Genomic DNA, 18,465 nt, shown 5'->3' with positions numbered 1-18,465 from the left:
TGTATTGCTTGACCCTCATGGGTGTAATTTTGCAATAAAGATATTAATTAAAATCGATGAAGAACATGAATTTGGCAGCTAGTGCCCCTTAAACAGGTAAAGTTCAATTAACAAATTCTGATCTACTGGCATTCAACACCAAATTACTTACTTGCTGTATATTGATAAATGTGATTGATAAATGTGATTGTATATATGTGGCAAACTAGCTGGGATTCCAACAAAAAGGGTAGACACTTGTACGAAATAAAGAAAAAAATATCATTTAAGGTGTCCTTACCAAAAATGATAAGGCGCAAAGAAACTATAATGTATAGACTGAGAACTGGATATGCTAAACTAAATAAACATCTATTCAAAATAGGAGTTAAAAATTCTGAGATGTGTGAAAATTGCAGTAGAGCACCTGAAACAGTAAAACACTTTCTGCTAGAGTGCGCTACATATAGCGATAACAGAAATGTCATGCTCCAAGAGTTGATAACTCAAGGAGTTACTAATTTTTCGATGCAAAGTTTGCTTAGTGAAAAAGCACAATCAGTCCTACCCATTATTAATTTTATCTATGCTACAAAAGGGGATATATAAACATATGACATTTGTATTTAACAATGAGTAAATTGCAATTAAATTCTGAAAAGAAAGAAAGAAAACAAAAGAAAAAAAATTCAACATGACTAGGTAGGGTTACATAAGTACAGATAATTTTCTGTAAATCGCAGTCCACATAAGCTATAAAATGCAAAGACAAATATATATATTTATACATATTCATTAAAGGATTATACCCGTATTAAATTTAAAAAACTGGAATAAGAATAAGAAGAAAAAACAGGTTAGAAAATACATATGTAAACACAAAACTTACCCAACTTCTTCAAGCAAACCAATACCACACCACACACACGTGTTACAACAATAGTATATCCACACACAGGAACAAGGACGTGATTTATGAACCAAACACCCAATCAAACGCACCCACATTTTCTTTGTTTGATTACATAAGTAAACAACAAAACTACAAGATCAATTAAATAGCTCAACTGAGAAATAAACAAACACAGAAAGGGTAGACAATACATGAACATACTGTTGTTGGTTTTTTTTTTTTTTTTTTTTTTTTTTTTTTTTTTTTTTACACACATATACATGCATTTCATCGTTAGGAATTAATCCAGCACAAATAATATAATGTAAAGCTTGAAGTACTAATATTCAGGTTGAGAATCTCAAATGATACCATCCAACATATAGTTAGAAGAATAAGTGTCGTTACGAACTTATAAAATAGCAAAATATTTTTTTTAAGCATATCGGTAGTACTAGAAAAGTACCCTTAGCATTAAAGATTAAAAACCAACAAACAAAATTTCTCTACTCAGTATTCAATTAAGAGGCTAAAGATTTAACTTACAAACAAATTCATTTAAAAAGTCGTATGCATTACTTGTAGACATGTAGATTAGCGGTGCCAACCAGTGGTCGCCCCCAGACATGGTAGTCGTGACATACAGGGCATGAAATTATGTTAAGTTTAATCCAGCTTGACATGTACGGAGCTAAAAAAAAAACAGTGGAGTCAGCGCATAGTACATCGATTGTACTGAAATGACAAAAAAAGCCCGTACAATTCAAACTGTTACCCTTGTAATTAATTTAGAAGTAAAATGTCCCGTTTTTTTATAATAAGAAATAGTTTCATTTATTTAATTATTTTCATTTTTTTTTTTTTTTATTCTATCTACAAAATTTGGATTTTTAGGGGGGGTATATCATGAAACAGTTATTGCATTTCGGGAGTTAGACATGGGCTTGTTTTCTGCCTGCCTGATCATCAGTCAGAGCACACGACGATGCCTTTTTCCAGGTTGCAATTAACCTACACTATCATGGTTTGTATCTTCCGTGGGATAGTGCGTATACACGATTCTCACGGGACCACTGGCTGGGGCATCTGATCTAACATAGTCTACAAATAGTATTCAAGAAATACGACAGAGCAACTGACTATCATAATTAAAACAAACATAAACAAGTGACACAATACGTTATTTTTAACACATAACACTTACAACCACATATGAAGAAAAAAACAAAAAACAAAAAAGAAAAGCATAACAAACATATAGTATTTTTCTTTTAGTTAACATTAGATGTAAAAGTATAGGTCAAAAACCGAAGTCTCAAAAAAACAAAAGTCTCAATCCCTTATAGAAGTTAAAAACATTAATTTATTTTATTAGTTTTATTTTTATTTAAATTTAATAAAATAAGCTTAAACAAGTATAGGTTAATAAGGCGCACCACCTATAAACAAAAAAGTCGCCTTTAATTTATATTTATTTTCTTAAATTTTTATTTTAATGGAATTTTTTCTAAAGTAAAATATTACTATTATGGACTAATTCCAGATTTAGTTACCAGGGCGCAATTACCAGTTGGTAAGCCGTCCACCAAAAACATATAACCGTAACCGTGATTGTATATTGTCAATACCTCAACATCGAGAATACGTCATGTGAGGTGTTGGTCGCTACGTTTGATACGGGGTCAAAGGTTGCGGCTTCGAGACAGAGAAAAACATCCAGGTAAAAAGTGTAGAATTTTGTTTTTGAAAATTTGAGTTGTAAATTTTCCTAAAAAGTACTTAATTCCGTTCATCTAATTGTAAATTTTCCTAAAAGAAGTACTTATTTCCGTTCATCTATTATGGGTATAAACTAAACTGAACAAGAAAAGTATTAGTAAACAGACAGAAAGTCCGACGTTGAATTAATTATTTTACAATTAATTGTTTAAATATATGAGAGAATGTTTTAGGCGAATTTTCTTTAATTACAGATAAATGTATTTTAGGTTCAGGAAATGATTTATTCTTCGGGTACGTCTAAACAACCGCTCAGGACCTCCTGAGTGCACTCAGGACATACAAAGTGCACTCAGGACCCATTACCGTAATCATATCTGCACACATGATGGATGTTTATATTCGTTATACGCTTCTTATTTTAGAGTTAAATTTTGGTAGAAGTTGAAATCGCAGGGGCGGATCCAGCCATTTTAAAAAGGGGGGGTCCTAACCCAGGGCAAAAAAAGGGGGGGTTCAACTACATGTCCCCATTCAAATGCATTGATCGGCCAAAAAAAGGGGGGGGTTCCACCCACCCCCCCCCCCCCCGGAACCCCCCTCCCCCCTCTGGATCCGCGCCTGAATCGAACTTAGATAGATATGTTAATTCTTATAAAATAATGAGGGCACGTGTCACTGATTACACAACTACTGAGCCATGAATTATCCAATCAACAAAATTGATTGGATTATCTTTATTGTTTTTTAGGAATTGTATTGTTTAGTTCAGTTTTACCTTTAACATGAATTTGCATATAGAAAAAATAAAACATATATCTCATTCGATGTGCTTTTTCAGTTTATTTTTCATGATGTCAGACGGGTAAATTAATTTGTTGTGTTTTGCAGTTCACGAATAAAGAAAATTATTTTATAGTTGCGTTTTTTTTTCTGTAACAAGTTCGATTTTTGTTTTTCAGTGTGATTCTTTTCTCTATCTCTCTCTCTAAATCAAGTTTTTAAACAAACACAATGTTGACTGAATATCAAATTTTATTACATTTGTATATCTTTATTCTCAACAAACCATTATACAAGAGAAGACAATTATGTACAATATTCAGTTTAACCTTAACGGAAATCTGTGCACGAAGACTTAGTCGTGGTTTGAACGGATTTCGTGTTAATAAACTGTCTTCGAAATAGTCTTTCTTTGTTAATGTTTGTGTCATTTTGGTCTTTTGTGGATAGTTGTCTCATTAGCAATCATACCACATCTTCTTTTTTAAAATTTCTCGCTACTACAATCTAACTTACATATTTTTTAGAAATAATTATACCCAAAATATCATAATTTTCAAAAAACGGAGACGAAAACGGAGACAAGTTCATTTTCAGAATTTATTTTCGCATTGAAATTCGTTTCAGGCTTGTGAAACTGGACAAAACGACTTTAATTAGAGAAAAAAAACTTAATAAAAACGGATTTCTTAAAATATTCGTATAACTCAAAAATAAAATTCCTGGACAAGTTCGATAAAAATGAGAAATAACATCTAACTACATGTATATGAGTTTGATTGTTTGAAAAGTACGGCTTTTACCGTTTAGAACGGATTCCATATACAAAACTTTAATTAATATAAATTCTTTTAAAGTATGAACATTTATAATTATTTCCCTTTTCAAACTCGTGCAAAGAATTAATTACTGGTCCAGGACATGATAATAAAATTAAGAATAAAACTTAAAAATTTATGGAACGAAATTTTAATAAAAGACGAAAATCTTAAAACATCGTGATATTCATTCTAGACGTCACAATATTACTTCCCGCATGGTCACACTGTACTAACAACACTGTGACAATGTATAAAACAACAATTGTATAAAACAACAACAAGTTGCTTTCTTTAAAAAAAGAAATGCAATCGTAAACCAAAATGCTTGTTTGGCATTATATATATATTAGATAATTGTTTAATAAAGATGTATTGTCTTATACTACTTTTGTTGTGCATAAGAATTAGAAACTGACATTGCCTGTTTAGTGGTTTAAATAATGTAATACCGGCTTCACACATCAACGTATAGATCCGACGTACGTCGGCCGAGGTAAAAAAATCATGCACGCTACCAAAACGCTAGTAATTTTGATGCATTCAACCTGTCAATCATATCTGTATCGTTTGCACAACGAGCTTAAAGCGTGTATTGGGTGTGCGTAAAGCGTACCTTAGCGTTTCTCCTGGTCTTCCTACATTCCCAACTGCAGGTCTGTCTATATGTGAATGTTTGTCAATAAGTCTGTCACATTCGCCCGTCTGTTTACATGTTTACCAGTCCGTCTATGTCCACTGGTTCGTCTACATGTTCACTAGCTTTGAAATAGCTTTCGGTAAGTGCGATTATTTCAGTGATTTGTGTCTATTGTTTTTATGTAAGTGATTATTGTGCACCGTACCCATAATTTTAGGGACGCGAATTGCAACTGATATTTTACAGTTTTTTCTTGCAATGTGTTGTCTTTAAGGTTTGGGTCATTTGGGAGGGTTGGGTTTATGGCCACCACATTGTTTATGTGCCAATGTCCATTCTAAAGCCAGAAACATGTAGTACAGTGGTTGTTGTTCATAATTCATGTCGGTCAAGTTGTTTTCGTAAATTATTTTGTTATCAATAAGGCTGTTTAGTTTTGTTTGATTTTTGTTTTTAAATCTTTATGGTCGGGGCATTTAATAGCCGACTAAATAGTAGTTTTTTTTTTCATTTTTGGAGGCCGCTCGGTGGCCTTTAAAGACTTACTACCACGTCATTGTAACTCTGGTTGGTATTTGTATCATTAGTGCTGGACCATGGTCGATCCTATATGCACCTTTGAGGCAGGCGGGATATTTTTGTAGATCTTGTACAGCTCAAACTAATGTGAGTAGTTCCTGTACTTCTATGTCTAGTCCCATGTTGCATGGTTAGAGAGGGTGTAATATCTTCTGTAGGTTTGATGAAGTTTCACCCGTATCGGACTTCTTTTCCTAAATGAAAGCTTTAAGGCGACGAGTATTTTTGTATGCAATGTGCCCTTAACGTGTCTAAAACTTATCTGTAGCGTTTTCAACGCTCGTGTAGCGTGTATATTATGTGCGTGCAGTTTACAGGTACATGTATATACGTTTGACAAACGCTTGAGCTGAATGATTTTTTTTTATGTTCCATTAAAATTTTCCTGAAGTAAAAGCGTTCACCAAGCGTATACCTTTGCATTTCGACGTACTTCAAACTTATGGAACGCGTGTTTAAACGCTTGCGTAAAGTTCCTCTGGTGAGTAACTAAGTTACGCATACGATGATACGGACTTTGTTAATATTCTTTTTTGACTGATTGGTTTACATTGTCATTTCGGGGCCTTTTATAGCCGACTATGCGGTACGTGCTTTGCCTGTTGTTGAAGGCCGTACGGTGACCCATAGTTTGTATTTCTGTGTTATTTTGGTTTCTTGCAGATAGTTGTCTCATTGACACCAAACCCGATATCTTCTTTTTTTATATTCGATATCTTATCGCCGACCTGGTTAAGTCTGCTAAAAATGCATGCATGATTCATTTTTAGGTTATCAGTCGTAATTAAAGTGTCACATTTAATTCGTTGTTTCATTGCTTGAAGTATCATTTCTTACATCTGCATGGTCAAATGTGTATTTTTTTAAAATAAATTTTAGATTTAGATTTCAGTCACGGTTATTCCCCCCCCCCCCCCCTTTTCATATTGAATATCTATACTTATCAGTCGCTTTTTAATGACGAAAAGGATTCAGAGGTTATTTAAAAAAGTAAATAATGTTGCAATATTTAAACAAAGAAAATAACTTTAAATTTGCAATATTAATGAAAATAAATACGGACATAACTTTCATAATTAATTTTAACGTTATTTTCAATAAACGATTTTTTTTTAAATCCTCGTTTTTACACTTATTTGAGGCACGTATTTATGATTATATTTCCATGTCCTTGGTCTATCCTAGACGTAAAATTTCAAAAAGTGCTAATACTTTTTTTAAAGATATTATTTTTAATTGTTCTCGTTCAAAATATTTTATTTTTTCATATTCAATATCTATTTAATTTTATTTTTAATAACCATTTTTTGTTTATTAAAGTTGCAATATTTAACCAAAAAAAAAATAACTGTAATTTAATCATATGCAAGAAAGACTTCCCTTTAATTTCAGTATAAAAAAATAAATAGATTGCTTTTTACAACATGTACATCTTCACTGAACGTAAAATCTAAAATAAAATGCTACTAAAACTCTTTCTAAAGTTTTTATTTTTAATTATTCTCGTTCAGAATATAAAGCGCATTGTTTACATGAAATCTTATCTCATATCTAAACACAGCTGGTTACATCGTTTGACTAATTAAAATACTACGCATGTAGGTTAATATTAGCAGCTTGTAATCGTGTGCAAGAAAATATTATATCATAATAAATTTCAGATCATACGTAAAATATCTCTATAGCAACTTAAGATGCTAATGCATATTCAACAGATTTGTAAGCTATTGCGCATGCATTTGAAAGGTGGTCATAGCTATTGCGCATGTATTTGAAAGGTGGTCATAGAAAGACCAGAAGTGTTCCGACTAACATCCGGTGTTCCGAAAGACTACATCACTCGTCCAATATATACTGCGTAAACCCTCAGGGGTTTACGCAATAAAGATAATCCAATTAATTTTGTTGATTGGATAATTCATGGCTCAGTAGCTGTGTAATCAGTGACACGTGCCCTTATTATTTTCTAAGAATTACAAATTCTACCAAATTTAACTCTAAAATAAGAAGCGTATAAAGAATATATGCATCCATCTTGTGTGCGATGACTATAAAGGGTCCTGAGTGCACTTCGTATGTCATGAGTGCAATCAGGAGGTCCTTCAAGCGGTGTTTAGACGTACCGTTATTCTTCTGGAAGCTTCAATTTTTTCTTATCAATAACTTTTACACAAGGAGACATTTTTTTTTGACAGCATGAACCCCAGTTAATGAGCAAACACAAATTAAGAACGAAAATCGTTTACAATTAAATTTTATAGAAGGAAAAAGGGGGGGGGGTAATAAACAAAAAAGCGGCCCACATTTAACATATAATAAGATCTATATTTTTCAACGTTTTCAAAATGAAATAACTTGAATTGAAAATTTCCCAACTGTGAAAATTTGTTATTTCTAAACGTCTTTAATTATTATTTCGGAAAAAAAAATTATTTAGCATATTCATATATTTTCATAATTTTTTCCGAGGAAACCTTTTTTTTTGCAAAGTTTACTTCTATATGTTTTTAACCATCACCAGCGACTTATTCTCTGCCATCACCAATTAGTCCTAATTATTGAAGATCAATTGCCCAAATTCAAATGATGATTGGTATATCGTATTGAATATGACCATCGGTCATCCGTGACGTATCCCAAATAACGACGGATGCCGATAGATAGATCATAGTTTATTAATTAGCGTCTCGCAGTTAAATTTCATCAAGGGGACTTAATTAAACCAGTTACTATACAAATCTTGAAAAAACGATGTACATGTACTTTTTAATATTTTTAAAACAAATTACGAAAACGTTTAGTGTAAAAATCACCGAATATAAATGTTTCTTTCTTGCAGGTTTTGGCATTTGTAAATAACATTAACGTTTTGGAATTCTAATGCAAAAGACAGTCGATTCAAACTGAAATAACTTCTTTAAAGATGGTTTGATTTTTTCAGAGACACATGTATTATATATGTCTCAATACATGTATTATATGTCTCTGATTTTATCAAAACAAAAATTACAAAATTATAAAATATGTTAGTTATCGAATGTATACCCTGAACTCTTACTATTATATATACATGTCCTAAGTTACTTAATGTCCTGTGTGCAACCAGGAGATCCTGAACGGTTTTTAAACGTACCATTATTTTATATGCATATATTCAAAGCTGTTCTTAATTATATGCATACTAGGTATCAGTGGCGGATCCAGGGGGAGGGTTTCGGGGGTTGGAACCACCCCTTTTTTTGAACGATCAATGTATTTGAATGGGGACATATGGTTGGAACCACCCCCTCCCCCTTTTGTCCTGGGTTGAGACCCTCTTCTTTTCAAATGGCTGGCTCCGACGCAGAGGTATATTTATATATATATGTGTGTACCAGCCCCCCTCCTAAATCTTGGGAAACAAATGGTAGATTATATAGGGAATCACGGAAGCATGACTGGACGTGACCCCTCTAAGGCAGTCAATGAGTCCCCACTTATGAAAATTTCTGGATCAACCATTGCTTAGTTCTAGTTATCTTAGGTCCTAGTGTGAAATAATGCCAATAGGTCTTTTAAAACACATCTTTATTCATACATGTATATATACGTTTTCTCACGGATTTGTTCATGCAATATTGGAATTATGTTTACTCAATGCGCAATTACTGAAGTTTATATTTGCTACTTTTCTTCTTAATTTCATATAATTTTTTTTTTGATTTTTTTTCTTCGAAAAATTAGTGGTGTTGAAATAGGGAATGGACACAGATACCTTATCACATTTAACCAAAGAAATGTTGTATAATGTCATCAATCTGTATTACACGAAGACAGGATGTTCTCTAGAAAACTATACGTTATACACACCCGAGAATACACGCACTGTCGTAATGGAAAATTACTGTATGTTATAGTTACCTGTAATCAGCTTTGCAACACCATGTCATGACAGTTCAAAAAGATTTTCTTCAAATCAAATTGGAATATTCATTTTTTCTGTAAAATTTAAAACTTTAAAAAGTAGACTTTGACAAAATTATGAAATAGAAAGAATTGAACAATTTAAAATCGTATTTTAACACTGAAAGATTTAGATATAACAGAGACATATATACACAAAAATCGGACACACATAATTTCACTGTGTAATTAAGGAGCAAAATATTGCAAAGATATGCGGTAAAGAAAAGTTTCTTGTAATAACAATTGATCATTACCAGATTTGAATTTTTAAATTATATGAAATGCCGAAAAAAATATTTTTCTCAATAAATACATAAAAATGAATATAACGATTTCAAGTATTTTAAAAAAAAAGAAATTATAAGATGATCTGAAATAATTTTCCCTTTGCTTTTCTTGATTATCTATCGAGGTTTTCCATCCCTGACTTGATTACATGTTCTAATATTTATCGACGAGAATCTCATCCCGGGCCGCGATCTTTCACGGGATTTCACGGAGTTGCCAATCTCTGTGTATATATGTCTCTGGATATAATTTTACAACGATCCTTAAAAAATAACAAAACAAACGTTGAATCAAACGATATGAACCTACGCAGTTTTATATTAAAATACTGACACACACCAGTTTGCCATCTCAGTATGCAAGGCAAGTGTGCTTGGTGAGGTGCTGGAACTTGATGTACATGTATCATTAAGTTAATACAGTTCTGTTAGTATTGACTGCCTTTTTACAGAGACTTTCTATTCTTACTGTTATCAGTTAGTATAGACGGTTCCTGGCTTAGAATGATTCTCTGCTCAGCAAATGGTGCGTAATTAGCATTTGAATCAAATTTCTTGTAGAAGTAAAAAACACAAATTAATGTATTTGACAACTTTATTCAGGAGCACAGTCTATATTATCCGGTAAATAACTTCGAGATTTATGTGGCTAAATATTTTATATGGCGAAAAAATTGCGAAAATTGGGGGAAATAATATATTTTTAGTAGCATTATTATTTTAGAATCTTAAGAGGTTGCTTGCAAATTTAACTCTAAAATGAGAAGTGTATGACGATCTATAACGAATATATACATCCATCATGTGTGCAGATACGACGGCGACTATATAGGGTCTGCCATGAGTGCACTTTGTATGCCCTGCATGTGTGCACCCAGGAGGTCCTCCTGAGCGGTGTTTAGACGTACCGGGAAAATCTTATCTGATTCAGGATCAATTCATCGGTTACACTCCCCTGTCACCAGTGATTCTTTTTTGCTGACATTCTGAAAAAGTATTGTGTAGTCCCTGTGTAAGTGTTGACTCTCAACTTGCATATGTGATTTTTTAACACTCCCTGGACTTCTGCAAAAACAGAAAGTCACAGGACATTCCGACAAAAAGTCACAGGACAAAAAGTCAAACACATGTCAAACTCAGGCATAAAGTAACAAAGTGAATAGGACAAAAAGTCACAAACAATTTGTTGACAATTGATTGAATATAAATGAAAAAAGATTTTGAAATATCTTCTTTTTATTACATATATTCATTTTTAATTTTAGGAAATTGTTCATAATATAAAAAAGAAGATGTGGTATGATTGCCAATGAGACAACTGTCCACAAGAGACCAAAATGACACAGACATTAACAACTAGAGGTCTTTACGGCCTTCAACCATAAGCCAATATAAAGAAGGTATGGTATGATTGCCAATGAGACAACTGTCCACAAGAGACCAAAATGACACAGACATTAACAACCATAGGTCACCAAACAGCCTTCAACAATGAGCAAAGCCCGAGGTAAAGCCCATACCGCATAGTCAGCTGTAAAAGGCAATCATACTATATCTTTTTTTTTATATTTACATGTTAAAAAATGCGTGCAAATGTAATCAAAAGCTGCACACAAATGTAATGATTTTTGTGCGCAAATGTAATGGTAATGTGCGCAAACCTAATGCACTGATTTATTTGTTTTTAATAAATTTTAATTTAAAGTTGCTACATCATGTTCATGTATAAAACTTCAAGAAAAATACAAAAAGAGTGTTTTCTTGTTCAAAGAAAAATAATCTCAAAACTAAATTGTGACTTTTTGTCCAGTGACAGTGTGTGACTTTTTGACTGTGACTTTCTGTCCTGCATTCAGATTGAATAGGGGAGTTTGGTTGACCCCGCCTCCCTCTATCTGAGACTACTATCTCAGTGATGAGCTTTATGTTTCATGTACACATGTATTGTGCTTGTCATATATATGTATGTCGGATAAAAGCTCTACAGACCTTTAATATGTTGTATTGTTATATGTATAACCGACAATAAATAAATAGCCCCTAACAAGTAAGAATTAGGTTACTTCTTTTTGTTTTGACATCTTGCATGGGTTTTTATAGCCCCGTATTAAAATTATACCCCCACTTTAAAAAAGGGGGGGGGTATACTGTTTTACCCCTGTCTGTCCATCCATCCTTGCGTCAGTCAGTCCGTCCGATGAATATTTTTCGTCCCATTTTCCTTAGGAACTACAATAGAAGGATTTCTGAAATTTGGTTTCAGGGTTAAATAAGTCAGCTATACCGTGTGATGCATTTTCAGATTCATCACTCGACAACTTCCTGTTTTCCCAACACTTGTATGATTTTACACATGATAGCCAAGTTGAAAGTTGAAAACTAACAACCTAATTTATGTACAAAAAAATTGAAAAACAGATATGTTACACATAAACAAACGACAATCACTGAATTATCGGATCCTGACTTGGAACAGGCACAACCATAACAAATTGGCAGGGTATAAGGAACTTTGAAAATATTTAGTTTTTGTGGTTTGGTCAATTTTCCGGATACTGTAAGCAATAAGGCCCCTTTATTTAGTGAATGAAATAATTGTAAGATGCACTTAGCTGTCTGTCATATTTTATATGAACTTGACCTCATTTTCATGCATGGTTCATTGGTCAATGAAACACTGCATTGTTTTGTCAGTTTATCATATGTTTAAAGTTACAGGTAGATTATATTTGGTAGATATGAAACAATTGTAAGGTGTGCATGTCTGAATGGCAGATTCATATATAAACCATGACCGCATTTTATTGTTCTTTGGTCAATGATAAGTTTTCTTGGTTTTGTCATTTTATCAGGCCACATTTAAAAGAATGTCTGTTTCCCCTCCCCGGGTCTACCCTTTGTAAACAGACCAGGAAGGCAGGTTTTTTTTAGCTCACCTGACATGAAAGGTCAAGTGAGCTTTTCTCATCACTTGGCGTTCGTCGTCTGTCGTCCTGCGTCCGTTGTCTATAAACTTTTACAAAAATCTTCTCCTCTGAAACTACTTGGCCAAATTCTACCAAACTTGGCCACAATCATCCTTGGGGTATCTAGTTTAAAAAATGTGTGGCGTGACCTGTCAAACCAACCAAGATGGCCGCCATGGCTAAAAATAGAACATAGGGGTAAAATGCAGTTTTTGGCTTATAACTCAAAAACCAAAGCATTTAGAGCAAATCTGACATGGGGTAAAATTGTTGATCAGGTCAAGATCTATCTGCCCTGAAATTTTCAGACGAATCGGACAACCTGTTGATGGGTTGCTGTGAAATGGTTATTTTAAGGAAATTTTGCAGTTTTTGGTTATTATCTTGAATACTATTATAGATAGAGATAAACTGTAAAAGCAATAATGTTCAGCAAAGTAAGACCTACAAATAAGTCGACATGATCAAAATTGTCAGTCGACCCCTAAAGGAGTTATTGCCCTTTATAGTCAATTTTTAACAACTTTTCATAATTTTTTGTAACTTTTTTAAAAATCTTCTTCTCTGAAACTACTTTGCCAAATTTAACCAAACTTGGCCACAATTATTATTGTGGTTTGTAGTTTAAAAAATGTGTCCGATGACTTAGCCTACCAAACAAAATGGCCGACATGGCTAAAATTAGAACATAGTGGTAAAATGCAGGTTTTGCTTTATATCTTTGAAACTAAGACATTTAGGGCAAATCTTTCAAGATTTAAATGTCCATCAGAATAAGATATATCCCCTCACAAATTTTCAGTTGAATTGGACATTCTGTTGTTGGGTTGCTGCCCTAAAATTGGTGATTTTAAGGTAATTTTGCAGTTTTTGGTTATTATCTTGAATACTATTATAGATAGAGATAAACTGTAGACAGCAATAATGTTCAGCAAAGTAAGATCTACAAATAAGTCAGCATGATCAAAATTGTTAGAGGACCCCTTAAGGAGTTGTTGCCCTTTATAGTCAATATTGAACAACTTTTCGTCATTTTTGTAACTTGTATAAAAATCATTTCTAAAACTACTTGGCCAAATTTAACCAAACTTGGCCACAATCATAATACTAGGGTATCTATTTAAAAAAAAAGTGTCTAATGACCCCGCCTACCAACGAAGATGGCCGACATCAGTAAACACATTAACAGGTGAGCGACACAGGCCCTTGAGAGTCTCTAGTTTTTTTTAACTGGATGTGATTGTCATAGCATGGTCACATGAATGGTTTGACTTGTCCAGTCCAGGCCACTTATCAGTTGTTTGTGCTCAATTTGAGTGTATTTATTTAGATTATCAATCCTTCTGCTTTCAAGCACTTTCCAAAAATGGAAACAAATTATTTTCAGGAAAAAAATAATTTCGATTTTTTTGTGGAAAATAATTTTTTGACCCGGGCGCTTATTTTTGACCTGTGTGGGGGGAGGGGAAACAAACATATTTTTAATTTTGGCCTTAGATTTTTTAAGCATAGGTCTACTTGTTGTATGGAATGACTACAAGGTATCATATAAAAAAAGATGTCTGCCTGCCAAGGTTAATTTTACTGTGACCTCATATTCATAGAATAATGATAATATTCATGATATTGAACAGCAAGAATGATGAGTAAGTTGATGTTATATACAAATAAGACAAAATTTTCAGTTGCCTACTAATTATGTAATACATGTAGTAGTTATTTTTGTCATTAAATGATGTTTACCCTTTTATGTGTAGGGCAAGAACATGAAAGATAAAGGGGAAACTATAAACAGAAGAAATTATCAACAAAATAAGATTTACAGAGGTCAACAAAGCCTAAATGGTAAGTCCACTGTTATAAAAATTTTTGTCCTTGAATAATAATTAAATATTTATGAAAATAAGATGTGGTATGATGAAAGAGAAAACTATCCATCAGAGTTCAATTTAGTGGATGTAAGCATTGTAATTACTTATTAGAGGCCATTGATGACCTGTAAGTAATGAGAAAACCCATACCCTATACATGTTATAGTAATCTATAAAAGTCAACACTAACCAAATTTGAAACAGAGCATCAATTCAAACGTCAAATATACCAGACTAATTTATAAAAACAAAAAATTATGAAAAATAAAAATGACGGGTATGAACCAACATCAACCACTGAACTATGTACAAGCTCCTGATATTAGACAGGTATAATATGGCTGGGTTGATATAAAAATAAGAAACACTTAGCAGTCTGATTTCCAATGAGACATTTCTCCAATAGAGATCAAATGACATTTAAGGAGGCTCTAGGGTATAACAATTTCAGAAAAATGTTTTAATATTTTTTTTTCATAACTCAATTTATTTATATCTTTATCATATGGTACACCAAATCATTCAAAACAATCAATTCGGTTTGGCCCCAGATGACTTTTAAAATGCATATATCATTGAAAAAGCTCCAAATTATCTCCCTTTGGTGCAAAAAAGCCATTTTTTGGCATTAAAAATGTAATATCTTATTTAACTCATCGGTGGCCTATATTTTTTATTATAATTTTAAATAAGCTGTACTTTAACTAAACTATTATAAAATTTAAGCGATTTCTGTAATTTAGTACTTGAATATTTAAATGAAAGTTTATCATATTAATCATAAACATGATAAAATAGCCATTTTATTGATCTCTTCACTGATAATTTTTGAGTTTGTGTATTTGTAGGTCAGAAATCTGGATTTTCATGGTCATCATTCACAGATCAATACTGAACGGAAAACTTAAAGCTGATATTTTTCTCCATAGTGCAACTTTTTTATTAATTTGAAATGGAACATGTTTTTTCCTACATTTATTTGAAAGAGGAAATTTCAACATGATGACTATAAACAAAAAGGCGTCATATCATCACGATCATTGATGCACAAGAACTTGATCATATAAATACAACAATGTAATTATCAATTGAAAGATGGAACGAATGAACAAGATATTAGAATGTTGTTGTCCAAATAAACTTGCTTTGTCTTCTCATTTGAATCTCTCAATTCAATAAAGATGTACAGAGGAAGATCTTTTGAAGAACAGATTGAAAAAATGTTTTGTCTAAGAATTGCTGGAATATTCTAGTGAATGAAATTATTTATTGACTTCACTCTTATATAGTGGACTGAATAATTGTACATAGCAAGCTGTGAATAAAGAAAGCAAAAACTTTAACAAAAAGTGTTTATATTATAAATTTGCAATTATAAGCATACTATTATGTACACCACAAAGTTATATATAATTCAAATTGTTTGCCTGTACAAGTATTGCAATGAACCTATAACAAAGAAAATCTTACCTCATGAAAAGAGTGAACTATTCAGTCAGAATATGAAATATTTTTTCAGTTCTATTTTTCATAATAGAATAAACAAGACAAAGATTTCAAAACAATATTTTTTCATTTATTTAGAAATTTCATCATTTTGTTTCAGGGAAGGGTTTTGTTTCAGTGAAAGGACTTTATTCTTTGACTGTAAAATATTATTATTATACATTCCAAAATAAGAATAATATTTATTGTCATATAAACAAATAAAAAACATGTTTGTGACAAAATTTAAAAAAAATTATATATATGTATATATAAAAAATATAAAAAAAACTCGTATACATTTAAAACATTTTACTACCAAACAGCATTCATTGTAACATACACATAACTTTATATTTATATATATATATTTATAATTTTAATCCCATAGGATTTTATTTTGTCCCATGGGATATTAAAAATCCCATGGGATAATTATAGTCCCATGGGATTTTTTTTGTCCCATGGGACAACAAATATCCCATGGGACTACAATAATCCCATGGGACCAAAAAAAATCCCATGGGATAATGGTAAATCCCATGGGATTTTGCCCTGTCCCATGGGATATTGAAAATCCCATGTTTTTATAATTCAAATTGCAAAATAAATATGAAAGTAACAGTATAAAACCAATGAAATTATTGAATCCCATGTAATTCCGCACATTTTGGTTATATACATGATATTGTAGCTCTTGTTTGAGGTGGCGGCGGATTTGCAAATGAGTGTTTTGCAAATTAAAAGTGTCCAGTGTTATTAGTATAAGATTTAATCAAAAGTTAGAAATTAAAATCAAATATGATGTTGAAGAAAATTACAAACCAATTGCAACATTTCAAAAACTTGTGCAAATTACGAAAAAGTCCATCTTTGCCTGTGGATAAAATCTTAGCGTTTTAAAAATTAAATTCAAAATTTGATATAACAAAATAATTATCTGGAACGATCAGGTGATTTTACTAGCTTTAAAACAAGTCTTAGGCCACCATTTGTTTCCTATAGAAATTATTTTGTATTTTTTGTATTTTTGTTAAAACTTTTTTATTAGAATGTAAAGATATTGGACAATTTCTTGTTTATTTTAGTTTGTTTAATGTGGTTTAACTGTATGATGGTATCAATAGCTCAAGTACAAGAAAAATAATTTAAAAAAAAATACAGTTCATAGTTTGCACTGATTTAAACTGCTTATATGTGATATAGTATTTTGTGAAATTATATACAGTAGCGTCATAAAAAGATCAGGAAGAAACAGTGCATTGGCCAGAGTAAATCATTTGCGTGTCATTCTGTTTCCTTTTCATGAACGTATTCCCATAATCTCCAACCTTTTATTACTATAAAATATATTTAATAAGTTTTACTAAAGTTGGCAGAAATATCAAATATGGACATCAATATGCTGCATTTCAAGATCGGTGTCTGTAAACTATTTATTTCTTTTATCCTTGATAAACAGTGGTTTTTTTTTGGTCGGTGATTTGGTAGTGAAGATATACGAGCTTCTAGATCTTTGGCTTGTTTTGAAAAAAAATCTAAAAATGGTTTTATATAATTTTTATTACAAATGTAAGAGTTATAGTTTAAACTGGTTTATTATATTTTTTTAATCATATTATTACAAATGTAAGAGTTATATAGTTTAAACTGGTTTATTATATTTTTTTAATCATATTATTACAGCGAAGTGTTTTTCAACACAAAAGTGAACGATTTAATGCAAATTTAGTAGTTTGTTTTTGTGTTATCAAAACGACAAGAACATGTACTGTAGTTTTGTTTTTAAGTTTCTTTTAGAAACGTACATGTACTTAACGATCGACAAACATATATTCTACAGTGACTGATTTGAAATAGAGTGCATTTTGATAAATCGTTTAAAACTAAAATATAACATTGATTTCAAGCTGTTTCGAATGCTGTTTTTCGTTTTTCCTTTACGCTATTTACAGATCATACGTGTTTTTTTCAAATTGTTTGACATAAAATGAAATAAATAAATTAAACTGACATGCATATTGCTGCCCAAAATTGTTACACATGCCGATTAGATAAAGTTCATACCGCTTTTTCATATTTAATTATCATAAAACATCAATCACAAAAAGTAAACGAAGTAAATTAATGTGTTACGCAGTCCTCCAGAATCAAAGTTGAACTAATTTGAGTCCGTTGTGACTTTTTCTGTCAACTAAGAAATCTGCTTTCTTAAAGAAAAACAAGACGGTAAGCCAAAGTGAAAATAGAACAGATACATGAGAAAAATAAATGAAACTTTCAATTGTTAGAATGAAAACTACTCAATTAATGGAGCCAATATTAGACAAGTCAACGTCACAAAAATTAAGAAAATAGGAAGGGGATAAAAAATGGAAAAGTCAAAATTCTAAGAAAAACAGACAACACCAATGCCAAAAATGAAATTATTACCAAATGACATCAAAAGTCTACATAAAACTACTCAGAAAACTGAGGGGGAAAAAAACAGCAACACGCAA

General features: G+C 31.8%; 1 long non-coding RNA gene across 2 annotated transcripts; it reads left to right on the top strand.

Annotated features, from left to right (window-relative positions):
• The first annotated feature begins 10,304 nt into the window (after window positions 1–10,304).
• Window positions 10,305–15,828, top strand: LOC139488840 (uncharacterized). 2 transcript variants are annotated; one of them, XR_011656092.1, is made up of 3 exons: window positions 10,305–10,654; window positions 14,366–14,453; window positions 15,328–15,828. It is a non-coding gene; the product is annotated as an uncharacterized lncRNA (long non-coding RNA). The 2 variants fall into 2 exon arrangements; XR_011656091.1 differs by lacking the exon at window positions 10,305–10,654 and having other exon boundaries at window positions 13,263–14,453.
• The last annotated feature ends 2,637 nt before the right edge of the window (window positions 15,829–18,465 follow it).

The sequence above is a fragment of the Mytilus edulis genome, chromosome 9, assembly GCF_963676685.1.
Source record: "Mytilus edulis chromosome 9, xbMytEdul2.2, whole genome shotgun sequence".
NCBI classification, from domain to species: Eukaryota; Metazoa; Mollusca; class Bivalvia; order Mytilida; family Mytilidae; genus Mytilus; species Mytilus edulis.
The sequence above is the reverse complement of the archived record's forward strand: the minus strand, read 5'-3'. Positions and strand labels throughout refer to the sequence as shown.